The following is a 17,577-nucleotide window of genomic DNA, read 5'->3' on the forward strand; positions in this document are numbered from 1 at the left end:
GTAGACTAATTTATGTGATTAAATTCTCATTCATTTGACAAGAGGATTAAATGCTTCATTGCAAAATGCCAAAGGATATTTTTAATTTGCAGTCTCAATTTTAATTGAAACACTATCATTCTGTTTTGAGCACTGAGGAATAGCAATGAAACATGTTTAAGTTATAAAGTAATGATTATGTTGTATTAATTTTAAGGCAGTTTTCCCTAGTTTTGTTCTCATAGGAAAAATATTTACAAGTTAATTTTTGTTTTTATCCATATATAAAATGAAAATAGTATATTAAACATGCCATCCTGTGTCAAATGGGGCAGACTGGGGAAGAGACCAGGAGAGCAGGGCGGGACCTTCTCCATCCCCAGTCCCAACATGGGGTTTGTTGTATGGTAGGTACTCAGTAAATATTTATTGAATCTCCAAATGAATGATTAACTACTGGGAGTCAGCAGTCTAGACTGGAGTACCAGCCCTGTTAGTCCTCAGTAATATCACTGAACCTCTCAATCTCAGTTTACCCATTTGTAAAGTAGGCATGGCGATGTTCCCTGTCGTTTTAATGGAAGACTGTGAAAATTAAAGGGAAAATGTGTGGCACATTTTAGAAAACTGGAAAATGGTGATATAAGGAATCCTTTCTGGCATTATTATTTTGCTATGTGCTGCTTGTTAGTGCCCAGTGTTTGTTAATATTAGCATCCAGTTAGCATTCAACAAATGCATATTTAAAATAAGCTAATGCACTCACAGTAAAATTGAGGACATATTAGCAATTTATCATAAATTATTTGCTTAGCATTTTTTAAACCCTATATTTATTTAGGCATAATTGTAATTCCTTTATATACCTAGTTTACTTTTGCATTTTCATAGGTCGACATTGAAAAACATACATAGAGAAATAAATCATTACTTCTCTGCAGCATTGTACATTAATAACTTTTTGTGTACATGTGATTAGGAGTCGGCAAAAGATAATGTAGCACATAGTATAAAGGTTTAAGATGTTAGTAAATGAGAAGCTGGCTTATTGCTGTCACTTCTTTGGAAATTAGATTAGGACATATATCACATAAAATTCACTTTTAGATATGTTGTGAAGCTAATGACAGGGCTTTGTTGAAGCGAGGTTTTGTGGGTTTTGATGAAGAAAATCAATCGGTATATGCCTTATCTTTTATTCTTTCTTCTTGCTTAATGTGCAATTAGGTTTGCTTTGCAGGATCACAGTATAGAGCATATATGAATTTTATATTCACCCTGCCTGTAATGATTGTATGCTAGCACTTCTAAATGACACCAAAAATGCATTAATAAAGTCATAATTGTTAGCCAGAATCACAAGTATTATAGTCCTAAATTTTATTTTCTCTTTATGTCCTTAATTGATGATATATTAATGATTGAACCCATTTGAGTTTGTTTGTACTGTATATTATATATTGCAATGAAACACTGGGCTGCAAAGACTTATGAAACATGACCCAAAACTGTCCAGGCAGGGAGATGGGACACAATCTCATGTCAGCTTTTAAGATCATCTAATAAATGTATGTACGTTTATATATATGAATGATGCTGGCGTCGTTGATGTAAATCATAATAATGACAACCACCCTGAATTTCCCAAGTTCTGAGAAAAACTAAGAGATAAGATAAAATCATTGTTAGATGAGGCTCAAACATCACCTTTATTATCTGTAAAGGCCAGGCTGCAGGGCATGGTTTATTTGTTCTCCTAATATGGAACCCAAGAATTAAGCACAGGTCACAGTGGCTGGGGCAGGCCTCTCTGGGCCCAAAGAATCAACTCAAATTATTTGCTGGAGGATCAGAGGAGAATTCATATTCCTGGATGGTAGCCCTGCTGCCTACAGAGAGAAGGCAAGAGCTGAGTCCAGGAGATGCTTCCTCAAATTGCCCATTAGGCATGTATGTCACTCAACCTCCCCTTGGGTGGAGTAAATGAAGAGATGGAAAGAGAGGTGTTATGTGCTTGAAATGTGTAGGGAAAAAAGAATTCTCCCCCAGTATAAGACAGGTAATATAATATTTGATGTCAAGTGAACTGGGCAGAATTTAAGGGCAGAAAGAAAAGAACAAGCCTTGCTAAAAAGGACAGTCAAGACCTGGAACTAAGTGGTCAGGGGAGAAGGGGGAAGAACATTCCAGGCATGAATGGTATCAGCAAAGGCGCAAGCAGGGACGGTAAGTTTGTATTGGAAAGAAGTCAGGGCTGGTGAATCAGGTTACAGTGGGCTGGAAAGTTCTAACATAGGAACTAGGGAGTTCCTTACCCAGGGAGCTTTCGGAAGTGGTGCATTTGAGCACTTATTTGTGAACATGCGTAGGAGAGGTTTACTTTTTTCTTTATTGTATCCTAGAACACTGAACTCTCAATGGCTTTCATATATTTGCATGATTCTCTCTATAGTTTATCTTGGCTAATTACATTTAAGTATGAGTCTCCAATTATATGCTGAACTCCATGACTAGTCATCAGATTTTGATAGCAAAGAGCCTATAATTTCCTGAGCATATGACCTATGTAAGGACATGTTGCAGAGAGAAGCTATTTCCTTTACCACGGGAAAAATTTGTTTGTGGTTACATTAGAAGCTACCTCTAAAAGACATTTAGCTCTGAGATAGTTTTTAAAGTTGAAGTTTGTAGTATGTGTCCATCTGAGTGGACCCTGTGGAATCCTGCTTACCGGGTCATGCCCAGATGCATGAGATAAGAGCCTTTTGATTTTAAAGGCTTCTGTTTCTGTTTAAGTGATTATTATATACATTCCACCAAAATAAAGACTTTTCTCAAAAGAAGGCATTCATGCAGTCAACAAACATATGAAAAAAAACTCAAAATCACTGATCATTAGAGAAATGCAAATCAAAACCACAATGAGATACCATCTCGCATCACAGAATGGCTGTTATTAAAAAGTCAAGAAACAGATGCTGGCAAAGTTATAGAGAAAAAGGAATGCTTTTCCACTGTTGGTGGGATGGTAAATTAGTTCAACCATTGTAGAAGACAATGTGGTGATTCCTCAAAGACCTAGAGGCAGAAATACCATTTGACCCAGCAACCCCATTACTGCATATATACCCAAAGAAATGTAAGTTGTTCTATTATAAAAATACATGCACACGTATCTTCATTGCGACACTATTCACAATAGCAAAGATATGGAATCAACCTAAATGCCCATCAGTGAGAGACTGGGTAAAGAAAATGTGGCACATATGCAACATAGAATACTGTGCAGCCACAGAAAGGAACGAGAACATGTCTTTTGCAGGGACAGGGATGGAGCAGGAAATCATTACCCTCAGGAAACTAATACAAGAAGAAAAATCCAAATTCCAAGTGTTCTCATTTATAAGTGGAAGCTGAGTAATGAGAACACATGGACACATGGTGGGAATAGCACATACTGGGATCTGCCAGAGGGTTGGGGGGTGGGAGGAGGGAGAGCATCAGGAAGAATAACTAATGGATGCTGGTCTTAATACCTAGGTGATGGTATGATCTGTGCAGCAAACCACCATGGCACACGTTTACCTGTGTAATAAACCTGCATATCCTGCACATGTACCCCTGAACTTAAAATAAAAATTGGAAATTAAAAAAAAAAAAAAAAGACCTTAGAAACGGGGCTTCCGGGAGTGGTTGCAATCAGTTAAGGGATTACTACATAGATTTTGTTATTCCATGCGTTAAATTATGTTTGCCCAAAAACAATGTTACTAAAAAGAAAAAAACATTTTGATATGAAATTCTGCTGTAGGTCTATCTTGTACCCATAAAGCAAATGTTAACTCTTTGCTGAATGCTTTGGGTATCAAATGGTGATAAGAGAAGAGGGAAAGGACACATCAGCTGCCTTTCCTATCATGCAGGAGTTTGAAATTTCACTGGGGAGATGGGACGAGCATTCAAAGATAGGTGGTAAAAACTAAAACTTACCCGTAAAACAGTTTATGGATAAGCACCAGGATGTGTGCTTTTAGTCATCCAATACTTCATTTATTCGGAAGGCTTACTAAAGAGTTTGCAAAGCATTAGAGATGCGTTCTTTTGCCTGACACACTGACAAATATTACTGCCTTGCACAGAGGTCATTGGATACACTCTGTAACTGATAACCTCTCCAAGACCAAAAGTTTGGTAGGTTTTTAGGATTCTCTTCTTGGCTGTCATTTTATCATCTGTAAAATGAGGGCTTTGGAACCAACGAATGTCTTAATTCCTTCCCAGCTCTAATATTTACTGACTTAAGAGTATCCCTAATGAAACAGAGAAAAAGAGGAGAGAATCAGGATAATGTAAGACAGAAGGAAAGTTGTGAAGTCAAGTTATGCTGTTACATGGCCAGTGCTAAAGCAATGGGATGGTTCAGAGTAAATGGGTCTGACATGAGATATCATTATCTGTCAAGTTTTCTTTCAGATGCTATAAACATTACAGGCTGCAGTATTTTTCTTTTTTATTAATGCAGAAGGTCTATTTTATTTTGTCTGTGTGGATGTTTGTGAAAGAATTGGCTTGTTTTAACAGAAATCCTTGTAGTTTGGGATGGGTTGAACCACTCTTTTTTAAAGAAACGACTTATTGAGATATAGTATCTTTCACATACTGTACAATTCACCTATTTAAAGTATACAGTTTAGTGACTTTCAGTATATTCAGCTGTGGAACCATCACCACAACCAATTTTAGAACATTCTCATAACCCCAGAAGGAAACCCCTCACCCCTAGGCTGTCACCCCACCTCCAATTTCCCCATCTCACACTCCTTCTAGCTCTAGGCAACTACTGATGTACTTTCTGTCTCTAGTGAGCTGCTCTTAAATGAAGGAGACAGTCAGTGGACATCAGAGACTAAGCACCATAGTGCAGCTTTATCCAGACACATATATTTAATGATTGGAGCTGTTAGAGTTCACAGTATCTGATGGCAAAATCTAGTTTCTAAATGATATTGATCAGAAGAATGAATGTCATCAAAAGTAATAATCTGAAAATAGGCACAAATTCAGTGCTTAGGAAAGTACTCTTCAGCCATTATCAGCATCAGTCATTTGCAGTCAGCCTGACATACTCTACCTCGTTACTTGAGACATGTTTAACAAAATAAAAAATTATGATACATTTCTTACAGTTGTTATATTTTTATGGCACTGGTGTATGGTTCACCCAGCGAAATCCCACTTTGGACATTCTGTGTGTGGTGACTTTGCTAGGACACATTGATGGCTCTACTTTCAAGGAGCAGCGTAGAAGTGGGTGATAGGTATGTATAAACAAGCGAGTGCAAAATAACATCAAAATATTCCAGGTGCAGCCTAGGGGTACTCACAAGGACAGCCAGTTATGCCCAGGGAAACTGGTGGGGAGGGGTGCCAGAAACAGCTCATGGAGAAGGTGGAGCTGCAGATAAGCAATGGAATGTTAGTCATGCTTAGGGAATGGGAGAAGCACATTTAGGTAGAGAGACCAGTGTGTTCAAATGCACCGACATAGGAAGCATCCTAGAGCCTTTGGATGTGAGCAGATAAGGCAGTAGGGTGGTTGCAGGAGAGGTTGTGAGGGGGATTCTGAGGCTGTGCATCAGTGTGTGAAAGGGGCTATGTGAGATCCCTAAGGAGTTGGACTTGACCCACTGTTTTAGTTTCTTGTGACTGCTGTAACAAAGTACAGCAAATTGGGTAGCTTAGAACAGTAGAAATGTATTTTCTCCTAGTTCTGGATGCCAAAAGTCCAAAATCAAGATGTCAGCAGGACCATGTTCCCTCCAAAGCCTGCCGGGGATGGATCTTTCCTTGCCTCTTCCTACTTCTGGTAGGTCAGGCATTCCTTGGCTTGTGGCAGCAAAATTCCAGCCTTTGCCTCTGGCTTCAGAAGGTGTTTCCCCTGTGTCTCTTCACATCTGCTTCCCTCTAGGCACATCTGTTTCTGTATCCAAATTTCCACCTTTTGTGTAAGGACATCAATCCTAATGGGTTAGGGCTTACCCTAATGACCTCATTTTAACTTGATTACCTTTGTAAGGACCCTATTTCCAAATGAAGTCACATTCTGAGGTATGGGCGGGGGGGGAGGGGGGGTTAGGACTCTAACATTTTTTAGGGGACCAAATTCAACCCATTACTGCCCCCAGGCATTCAGATCTCATTGCAGGGAAGTCAAGTGTTAATATTTGCATTTCAGAAAGTCACTTGGAGAGTTGTGTGGAGGATGAATGCAAAAAGGGCACGAGTAGTTGGGAACCTTTTGGCCTTGACTGCGTAAGAAGTCTTGTGGGCTGTTTACTTTATCCTTCACACTCCAGATTCTTCAAGTTTAAAAAGAAGAAGAAAAAGAAATCTGCACATGCACAGCAGGACTAGAAAGTCAGGGAGAAATACCATCAGTGGAGAAGGATGTTTAAGAATTCCTAGAAGGTACTAAAAGAAATGAATTAATTCGCGGCGAAACCCAGAAGAACAAAGGATTATATTCCCTTTTACCGTTACATACCATATATTAATAAAACTTTGGTTTTAGGTCAGTAAGGAGCAGGAGAATAAAATGAAAGTGTGCATGCCCTTTGACTCAGCAACTCCATGTCTAGGAATCCTATCTATACTCATGTGCTGAAATATATATGCAGGACTAATCATTGTAATGTCATTTGTAATTGAGGAAAACCAAAAATAATCTAAGTATCCATTGGCACAGAATGCCCAATTATAGTATAACCACACCATTCATTGAATGTTCTATAGTTACTAAAAGGAATGAGATAACCCTATATGTACTGACATGGAACATTCTCTAACACACAGTAAATGAACACAATGAAACTGTTGAACAGTGACTAGTATAGGGTACTATATATGTAACAAAGAAAGAAAGAACCTTTTGATTTTTGTATCTTTCCAGACCTTTTTAAAGTATTGTACTGAACTCTAACAGTGCTTACCTGTGGGATTAGGGAATAGAGTGAAAAGGAATATTCTTTTTTAAAACATAATACTCTGTATCCTGTGTGTTCTGTGAACTTTTTCAGTAAGCATGCAGTATACCAAAACTGGACATTTACTATAACATTTATGGAGACAGAATCCATGAGACTTGAGACTTCACCAGTGGGTGAATGTGGTGAACAGCGGGGTGGTAAAGATGAGAAAGTAGAGGAGGGGTGGAAGGGGTGGGGTAGGGGGAGCATGAATTCAAAACACTCAGAAGCAAAAGCGCAACATTTTAAAGGGAGCTATTAATAAAAAAAAAGACAAAGTATGTATTTTATTGTAAAAGGGGTCTAGGATTGTTAGTTTGAGAAATAGGAGGATTTATGCATCTTCAACTATGACTGGTGGAGCCCATCAGCATAAGAATGGAGAAACAGTGCCATGAGATGAGAGCCAGTTGCAGAAATTAATGTCATTCCCAGAATCTCTTCTGCTAAAGAGTGTATACAGCCACCAAAACAGCCACCTATGACTTATCCCTATTGATCTATAAATTGCAAACAAAGTAACACCTCAGGGATAGGTACTTATCTCTGAAATGGGAGGGAAAAGTCTTTACCCCTTTCTCTTCTTTAACACCTTTACTTGTTCCTCTGTGTTTTCCCATCTCTACTTGACTCTCCTGTTCCTCCTTCTCTTCCTCACCGCTCTTTCTCTTTTACACACACATACACCTACCCACCCTGTGATACAAATCTACTAGCCTGAACAAAAAGTTAAAGAAAGAGAACTCATAGAAGGAAATGATTTCCAAATCTGATGAGCACCTCCAAATGATTAAGAGGAAAAAGATTTTCTGCCAAAATTATCATGTGAAAATTGTCATGGCCTACTTACTTTATCATAAAAAAGTGTGTTAAAGGTGATGTTAACATAGCAGAAAGCTTGAAAAACAAGTGACAACTATATTTCCAAATCAGCTTGTATATGCCTAGTGTTTTGCAGTTAGTGACCAACTGCTTTCACAGCATTATCTCATTTGAGCCTCACACTGACCCTTTGAATGAGGTAATGCTTCCATGTCTTTATGGAAGGGGACATTGAGTCCCAGAAATGGGCAGGAGCCTTGGCTGTTGAGGCATAGGCTCTCTGTTTTCTATGCCTCCCTGGCCTCAGCAGAGTATAGTTGGTACCCCATGGATTTGTCTCTCGTGCTAAACCTTTTAGACTTTATCTTCCCAAATCTTGTTCTGTCAGCTGCCTTAATCCTGAAGAATCACAGAAGTTAGCAAAGTATACTAATCTATGTTATTTATTTATAAAGCTGATTGGTCATTTGAACAACAAGAAGTTTGGTAGACAAAGGGGTTAAGATTGAGCCCTTTGGGAGACAAGCAACAATAGCTTAGAAAGTGAAAATGCAGCATTTAATTTCAGAAATAGTGTTATTTCCTCATTCATGATACTAACTATGGGTATTATCATGAGCCGTGAGCAATGCAGAAGGAGCCAAAGAAGTGAGGTTTTGATCCCCGCCAGGCTCTGAGGTATTTCTTGGTACCTGGCTGACAAATATTGGCGATATTTGTTCATAAGAAGAATTAGCTATGAATTATTTCATTAATTTGTAGCATGCAATCCTGAGCTTCTGCATCTGAAGGGGAGAAAACAGAGAAATTATTACTAAATGTACTACCTAAAAGAGGTAGAAGTGTAATCAAGGAAGTCATTCAGTGATATGTTTACTTTTTAGAAGTTTCCAGACATAACACAGCACAACTGCAGCTTTCCTCCACAAAGTCATCAAACAGCTAAAATGTACAAATGGGAATAGGGATATAAAGTGGAACTGAAGACAAATGGAGAGCCACAACAGCCCCCGCAATACTTCCCTGGTGTTGGTTCCTCCCAAGACCATAGTCTGGGCTGACATCTTCTCTCCTTCCAGCATCTCTTTCAAATAATGTGAAGATCTGGTAAATGGCCAGTCAAACCTCCGTCTGCTCATTCTGGTAGGTCTGAGGTTAGTTTTGCTATAACACATCTCTCTTATTTTGTCCCTCTATTGTGGTTTTGTATAGATTTTCTTGCCTCTACTACTACTTAACTACAGGATAGTTACCATGGCAACACCTGTTGATGGCAGACAAAAAAAAAAAAAAATGTGATTCTACAGGGAGGAGACTGCTCCTATCTTTCTTGCTCCTCACTCTCATGGTTAAGATTCAAGGGGTGTTTTTGTTTCTTCTTCTTTCTAGTTTTGTGGGTGACACTAGTTTTCTCCATTTTGGCAGATTAATGTGGAAACTGCTGTCTGCTGCTTCAGTTTTCCATGCAAAGATGCAGCCATGTTACCCTCGGGAGCGTTTGTTGTCATGATTTTTACCAGCTGTAATAGACATTGTGCCTTTGTACAAGGGAGTTTACAGTTTTTCACATTGATTTTTCTTTCTCCTTTCCTCTCTTATTTCCGTCTTCTCTTTCCTCTTCCACCCTTATTTGATCAATCAGAAGAGCCCATATTCCTTCTTTGACTAGATAGCCAAAGGTCTGCAGTACTAACGTCCAAATTTCACATGTCACTTAAAATGCCATTAGTCTGGATATCAAAACAATAAAGTAAAACATAGGGTATACATAATAACAATTAGTTCTATAAACAATCAGTTTGAAGGAAATATATTCTAGATAGTAAATAAATGGAAGAGCCTTAAAAAATAATAATGTACTGAAGAACAGTCATACATGATAACTGGTTAATCTCTTCTTACACATATGTAGCTATACCATAAATATTCCACATTTAAGCAAGCATTTTGATATGCCTCATCTAGACATGGCATTGCAGAAGAATCTTTGGATGAGTTTTGTTTGTTTGTTTGTTTGTTTGCACCAGCTCTAACACCAAATCACCTGATTAGGGGAAGAAGCATAGGTAGCATAGGTGAAGTGGCTAAGCCACGACAATGGAGGTGGAGGTGAAGGTAAGGAAAAGTGGCCTGGGTTATGTTTGTGGCTCAGACCTGGGGAAAGGCAAGTCTTTCTAGCCTGCCTCTCCCCACCGACATGCATACCCATTCACACAACTTCTGCTGGGGCAGCAACCCTCCAACCCCATAACCCCTTGAGTGATCCCAAGATTAGATAACTCAGAAGTCAGAGGACTGTTTCTCATCAGGAAAGGCCTGAGGCAGACCTGAGGCTCTGTGAGAGGCAACGCAGTGTTCCAGGTGGCTACCCAGTTAGCTGCCCATGATGCACAGTGGCAGGATAGGGCATGTGCATTAGGCCAAGACAAGCCAAACCTCTAGACAGCTAAAGTCCCAGTCCAAAAGAAAGTTCCTAAATGTGCAGAGTGGAAAGGACTGGAGTAATATTTACTTTTTGGTCATTGTATTCATAAGCAAGGAAGTAACATGACAGGTGAATAAAGAAAATGAACAAAAGACTGAATGAATATCCTCTGTAGGTATGCTGGCTAGTATCTTGTGCTTATTTACATTGCCTAAAAGAAGATGTTTTAAAATCTGTATTTTGCTATCAATTTATAAACTAATAATTAGAGGAATCAATTTATTATGTTTTCTATTCACTAAAGCAACATTTAAGTACTGAATCTAATCTTGCTTTGTATTCAGATGCCCGAGAAGCATGCTATAGAACTTCTCTTAAATACATCATGCTGCACATTATAAACTATTCTATTCTGTGCCAACAAGAAATATTTACTTTCCTGTTGAACACTTTGGTCATTTTGATTATTTCTCTGCTGATATTGAAACTGCAAGGAATTCATATCCAAGCCACACTTGGGATGGATACATACAGATAAGGCTTATACTAAATCATGGCATTTTAAGCCTCTTTCCAGGTAGCATACTTAGAAGATTTTTGCTAATAAAATGTCATTTTTAAAAACCCAGTGTAGGTATTATAACTGTATCTGTCTTACCTGAGTCCTGTATGTTGTAGATAGTGTAAGGATACATTGTTAAGGATTTTTATCATCAGCTTCCTAGAATTCAAGAAAATTATGTTCCTCTTGGAAAGGGGATTACAGAGTTTTCATTAAACCATACCACTGAAGAGGATTTGCAAAAGGAACTATTTTTCCAGTGTCATACTTATAATCTTTTTGATGCCTAAAGAAATCTGATTATTATTATATTTTGCCTTCGTCTTATCTTCACAGTGGCCTCTTTTGGCAGCTCTGTGAACTACCCCTTCTTGCTGCTTCCATTTTTTTCTGTACTCAATGGAAAAAAAAAAAAAAAAAAACCCAGAAAACCCTCTTTTAATGGACTTCTGCTTTGCATACATCAGGTATTTCAGCTGTTCAAGTGTGTGAAAAATGAAATAGGAGACATCAGATGGCATGAAGACTAGAACTGTTAACACAGTAAATACCAGGAAGACTGAAAGTGTGAGCCAAAGCAGCTGGGGAGTGGAAAAAATGAGAGACACAGCTGGGAGAAGCAGCAAGAAAAAGCAACCAGGAAACACGAGGGAGCTTAGCAAGGGGAGAAGAGCAGCTGATGAAAACAAGAATCCTAGGATAAGGGAGGCAGAAGCATTGTTAGTTATGTTTTTCCAATATTGCACAGTGCATCATAGCCCATATGCATTGTCTTTGGCTACCTCTTTAATTGCTGTGTCATTGAACATATTTAATATCATTTTCTTGCATGATTACTATGGACAGAATATTGAAATATCAATGAAATATCTGTACTTTGAGACTGATCTCTGTTATGTTGATAATGTATTAAACCTGTCAGGGAATTTAGACAGGTTAATGAGAAATATCATGCATTAGTTTATGGATACATTTTTTTTGTTTTTACCAAAAGTATGTCAAATTGCTAACATTTAGTATTTGGACAAATAAGGCATGTGTGTAATTAGCTGGATTAATAACTCATTTGTTAGCTATATCTAGAGAGCACTGATTAATAAATTGCTCTCTTCCTGAAGAGAAGTTTTTGGTATTTTAACAGTATCCAGTCTTAGTCCACATCAGGCCTCACGTGAGTAAAACTGTATAAATGCATGCCCCAAAGTTGGGAGAGGTAACAGATGTAAAAACTGATGGAAACAGAGTTAGGAACATCTTGACATTTAATACAGTGACCCAAATCTAAGAAGCAGAAATGTCACAGGGATCAATATAAGCACCCTGCTCCCCCAGTTAAACTGCAGTGTGACAGTAAGGAGAGATAAAGCTTAGCAGCATCATATTTCACAGAAATTTAGATTTTAGTCAAATATAAAAATATATATACATGTGTTAACATGTGTTTATAACATTGTGTATATACGCATGCATATATATGTTGATACATATATACACATGTGTATATATGTGTATGTGTGTATTTGTGTGTGTGTGTGTGTGTGTGTATGTATATCAGGGTAGCTGATAAAAAGGCTTCTGTGATCTTTGGCCTTCTAAATAATGTGGGTGGACAGAAATAAGAGTCCTGTTCCACTCTTCACTGATGAAGTGCTTCTTCTTCTGGAGAATTGCCTTTGAGCTTGATGTTTTAGAAGAGAGCATCCAGAAAACGACAGTGCCAGCCCCCAGTACCTCTCCTCCTGCCTTCTTTGTTCCCTCACTATTTGTTCCTCTTACATGCACTATCGTTGCCCTCCCCAAATCTGAATTTGTTCTGACTAAAGCGGAAAACACTTTATATGTTTAAACCTACCCCGCAGTCCACTGGAGCACATCACTAATTATACTGTCCCTCTGCCTCGCCCACAGTAGTATCTTGCTCAGTGCCGGCTGTGTTTGCTGAATCTCCCATGTTGAGATGGCATTGCCCCAGTGGACACTGGGATGACTACATCACATTCCAGCGATTTTATTGCCATGCAGATGTAGGCTGTGGTATCCCAAGATGATTCTCAGGCTCCCATGATCCTTACTCCTTGGCCTTCCAAGTTTTAGCTCTTTCTGTGTCTGTGTAACCAAGTGTTTGGGACTGAAGATCTTCTTTGGGTTTCATAGTCTGTGTTGGTCTTGCCAGGTGATCTTCTTGAGAACTGTGGCTCTTACTCTGAGTCACTGCTCAGTGGCTAGATTCTGTTGCTGTGACTAGACCTCTAGGATGGTAATGGACGACCCTCCTGACTTCACCAACCTATATTCTTTACTGATAGCTCTGTAATAGCTGGGCCCCAAAAATTCCTACCCACCCCCACCACCAAAACCCAGATAAGGGTTATTTCCTAAATCAGGTCCATGTGGCCTTGCTCCTTGGATGTTGTGCATAGTTGCTGGCCTGCCCTCCCAGTTTGGGCTTTGTTGCTACAGCAGGCTCTTCGCCTCCTCTGCTCTTGTGAGCAGACCTGGCCAGGGATCCGCTCCCTTCTCCTGGCAGCCTTTGTGTTCTTTTGAGTTATGGCAGGTGGTACGTGAAACCATATTCTTTGGAGTAGAGAAGGAGAGGCTCAAGAGCAGGGGAAGAGAGACTTCTTTAAATAGGTGTCTTCCAGTATTTGAAGGGTTGCCATGTCGGGGAACTATGGGACTTGTTCTTCATGGCCCTAAACGTTAAAACCAAGACTCAAACAAGGTTGAAGCCACTAAGCCTCTGGAGCACGAAAGAATCTTTCTTACTCCTAACTCAAATTTAACAACATTTCCTAGAGACAGAAAGGGATTCCTTGGGATGGAGGAAACCCTTTATTATGGAAGGGGATTCAGCATAGGTAGATTAGCAGGTCTAAGTTTTGTTTATTGGTTTATTTCCATTGCAACGTAGATAAAGTATTGTATTTACTGGAATGATGTTTGCATGTGGGAAATATTGCTGCAGTAGTATGCCAATCATGAGCAACCTGTAATCCTACTCTCTTCTCTGTCTTCAGGGACTGTGAGTGAGATTTTATTATAGCAACATCCTTGAGCCTACTCTGATTTTTTTTAAATGAATTCACTCAATCAGTGAATAAATATTGAGCAATTACTATATTCCAAGCACTGTGATTCATTCCGTGCTCAGTACATTGAACTGTTCTGTTTAACCAAGTCCTTTTGACATTGCAGTTATAGATGAGATGTCACGGACATTGTAGAAAGGTTTCAAGTATCAAGTGGGGTTGATTTATGGATGACCTTTAAGTTTCTTTTAAATTTGAGAATCTATAATTGAGCTTCATGATTCTAGTCTCATACTGAGTAGTTATCTTGCCTCCGGGTACAGTTTTTAAGAGTCAGACATGAATTTGGAGTAGATTGCTGAAGTCTGTTCTCCTCAATCCCTATATTTGTCTACCCAGATAGCAGGGAGATACACTCTCAACATCATTACTCCTTCCCCAGAAGAGACTGTTAGGATATAACCTTGAGAAAACACTCCTTTCCTTAGACCCTCTTCAGCACTGCCAGCAGGGGCTCAGCTCAGGCCATCTGTCAGGTGCCCATCTCATCTCTCAGGGTTTCAGTGTCCCAGAATGGAGCTCTGTTTCAGTTCTGCTGAGTGGCTTTAGCCAGAACAACAGTTCAGGTTAGTTTGGTAAAAACACATCCTGAACTCCTGGAGTTCACTTGTTTGGGCCTTCTTATGAATGTCATCATCAGTATTAAGAAGTCGCCAACTGTCCTCATGAAAACTGTCAGAGAGCCAGGTGTAACAGAAACTGCTGAGTGTGGCATTCCATGGACAGGATATGTGGGTTTCAGGGAGAAGTCACATTTAACTAGATCATCAGTATCAGAAGTCCTAAAATTCCATTCGGTGGAAAAAGAAATCAATATTGAAAGTATAGAATTTCTGTTTGATTGGGTCAATGATCATTTGCAGTGATCAACCTTATTATCTCTATACCCCGATAACCTAATTATCTCTATCACCCTTGGAAATAATCAGCAACATGAAAGGAGACCTAAAGGAGTGTTTGGTCTATCAGAATTATACTCAAGTTGCCCCAGTCAGGGCATGACAGTTTGCAGTGCAGCTAGGTTATCTGCTTAGTGTCACAAGTCCCATGATTCCAGCTAAAATTATTTTGGGGTTTGCCTTTTTTTTTAAGATTGATCCGAAAAATGACTGATACTTATAACATCCAAATCCTTGGAATATTATTTTTCATAAGAACTTTATTTAAATGCAATTCACATACCATACAAGTCATCCATTTAAAGTACAACTATCAATTTTAGGACATTTTCATCACCCCTTCTCCCCCAGCTCTAAGGAACACAAATCTGCTTTCTACCTCTATATATTTGCCTATTTTGGACATTTCTTATAAACAAGTCTATTGACTTGGCACCCTTGCCAAAAACTCAATTGGCCATATAATTGAAGGAATATAAATCTATGGGTTTATTCCTGGATGCTGAAGTATTGATTTATGTATCTGTCCTTATGACAGTACCACAGCGTCTTGATGACCTTGTTTTCTTGGAATATTTTTAAGTCGCAAAATGTATATTCTGAAAATTCAAAACAGTGCACCATTTTTATATTATTAAATTAACTGTCAAATCTTGTCTCCAATTTTCAAATCAGGATTGTACTCATATCTAGTAATAGAGAAGCACATCCAAACATTATTTTTAATACACATTAATAGAATTTGACATTTTGACATTTTCTAAAAAAATTGTTAATTCTTTAAATTTTACCTTTTAACTGCAGCAATTTGATTTAGATAATTAAATCTTGCTCATATTTCTGACCAATTCAGGAGAATTCCCTGGATTGACCATGATGACAAGGAAAAGTGGAGAGGCTTATAATTGGAATCCACATCTAAATATATCTGCATGGCAGGGGTTCAGAAGAAGACTTGACTTGAAGTCTAATAAAAGAGTGGAACGATGGCTTGGGAACTCAGTTGTCTATCAAGCCCTGCACGCAGCGAAGCCCTGTCTCCTAGTTGATGTGATTGACAGCAGAAAGACCTGGAGTCGGCTTAGAAGAAGACAGCCCATGATTGTGTGTCTTGTTCTGGTCTTTTTACACTTATTAAAAGAAAATAATAATGTAGCTAAATGCAGTGGCAAACAAAAGGCAGCAGTTTCTCACTTTCAAACTGTCAGGGAAACAATAGATATACCTCAAGATAATATAAATATTCTGCTGACTCTGCTATCAGAGAAAGCAACACTCAGTCTAAGATGATAATATGTGGTTCTAACAAAAGAACATCAGTAGATGCAAATCTAGAAGGCTCATGTTCCACTCCGTTCGTTAGGTTGGAAATCGGGAATTATACCTCAGTTGGTTGAAATGATTGAGAGGTTCTGAATCTTAGTCAACAGCCAGGATATTCTCCCTAGAGCGTAAACACAGCCGTTCTTTCATCCGTTCATTCGTTCGTTCATTCCTTCATTCCGTCCCTCTCCCCTCCTCCCTTTCACACTGCACTTGTCATGGTGTCTTATGTAAAGTAAGTGTTCAATATGGGAGAGACTTATTTGAGGATGGGAAAAGACCTAGAGAGGAAGGGGGGCTGGAGGAAGGACTAGGCACCAAAAACAGCAGAACAACAGGTAGGACTGGGAAGCTGGTGAATCAGGAGGGAGAGCAAGGGAAGTCGCCCATGTATCCTCTCCTTCTCTGAACATTTTCCCCATTTCCACAGCAGAATGTGTGAAGGGATGACTCGGGGCTAGATCTGCATGTCGTCCAGGTCACACTGTTCACGCTACACCAAAGTCTCCTTCTAATAAGAAATTTTCAGAACTGAATCACAGCTTACCTTACCAAAAAGTATAAATGCTCTTTTCAAACAAATCACTTGTTTTATTCAAATTCAGAAAACAGTTACTTGAATTAGTATCACTGTAGTAACACAGAGATTTACTTGGCATAACTAGGGAAAATATGGAAAGAGCAAGTAAATTGATTTGTATTTGATTAGACACTTGGCTGTTTTTTTATTAAAATTTTTTGGGGTATGGGGAGATATGAACTTTTCTTTATTGAAATTTTTAATATAATTGTTAATGTCTATAGTTGTGCCTCTACATTTCAGTTTGCTTTGTTCAGGAAGGAATATAAGAATGCAAATCTCAGTGTTTGGCGTAAGTACACTAGCATTTTTACAGTGACCTGAACAAGTATCTTTCACAGTGTATATCCATCTGCCTTTTTTTCTAACTTTCCTTCTCTTTGGCTATAGGCCAAGAAAGAAGAGAGAACTCTCACCACAACATTTCAAAAGGAATACATTGCCAGAATTTGGAATACTGTTCTGGACAAACATTTCCTCCAAGGTAAATATTACCATTGTACCAATGAAGGGACACACCATTAGGCTTTTCGAATGGCAGTGGCACAACACAAAGGTTTAATTGTTTAGTCTCATACAGACCGAGAGTGATATGAGAGAGAGAGGGAGAGAGAGAGAGAAAGAGAGACAGAGAAGAAAGCAGTGCTGTTGGGGTATCCTGCAGCCTCTTCTAAATGTGTTACCAGGAGAATGCCATCAGAATCTGGGAGCTCACTGAGCTGTATGGAAAATGTGTGGGAAATGAGGAGGAAAAGAAGAGGCTGGCCTTTTTTCTTCGTGTTACAGATACTCATGAACACAAAAGCCAGTGGGGTTTGATTATGAAAATAACATTTCATCCTTTATGAGCAAAAAAATGAGTAGTTTCCTTTA

At 38.8% G+C, this 17,577-nt stretch overlaps 1 protein-coding gene across 1 annotated transcript in view; it reads left to right on the forward strand.

Moving 5' to 3' along the window:
* Nucleotides 1-17,577, forward strand: part of PAG1 (phosphoprotein membrane anchor with glycosphingolipid microdomains 1) — a 138,237-nt gene that overhangs the window by 61,466 nt on the left and 59,194 nt on the right. Inside the window, exon 3 of the mRNA XM_011937139.1 lies at nt 17,095-17,188. The gene's annotated coding sequence lies outside the window, so the exon portion shown is untranslated. The remainder of the gene's footprint in view (nt 1-17,094; nt 17,189-17,577) is intronic.

The sequence above is a fragment of the Colobus angolensis genome, unplaced genomic scaffold, assembly GCF_000951035.1.
Source record: "Colobus angolensis palliatus isolate OR3802 unplaced genomic scaffold, Cang.pa_1.0 Scaffold16, whole genome shotgun sequence".
Classification (NCBI taxonomy): domain Eukaryota; kingdom Metazoa; phylum Chordata; class Mammalia; order Primates; family Cercopithecidae; genus Colobus; species Colobus angolensis.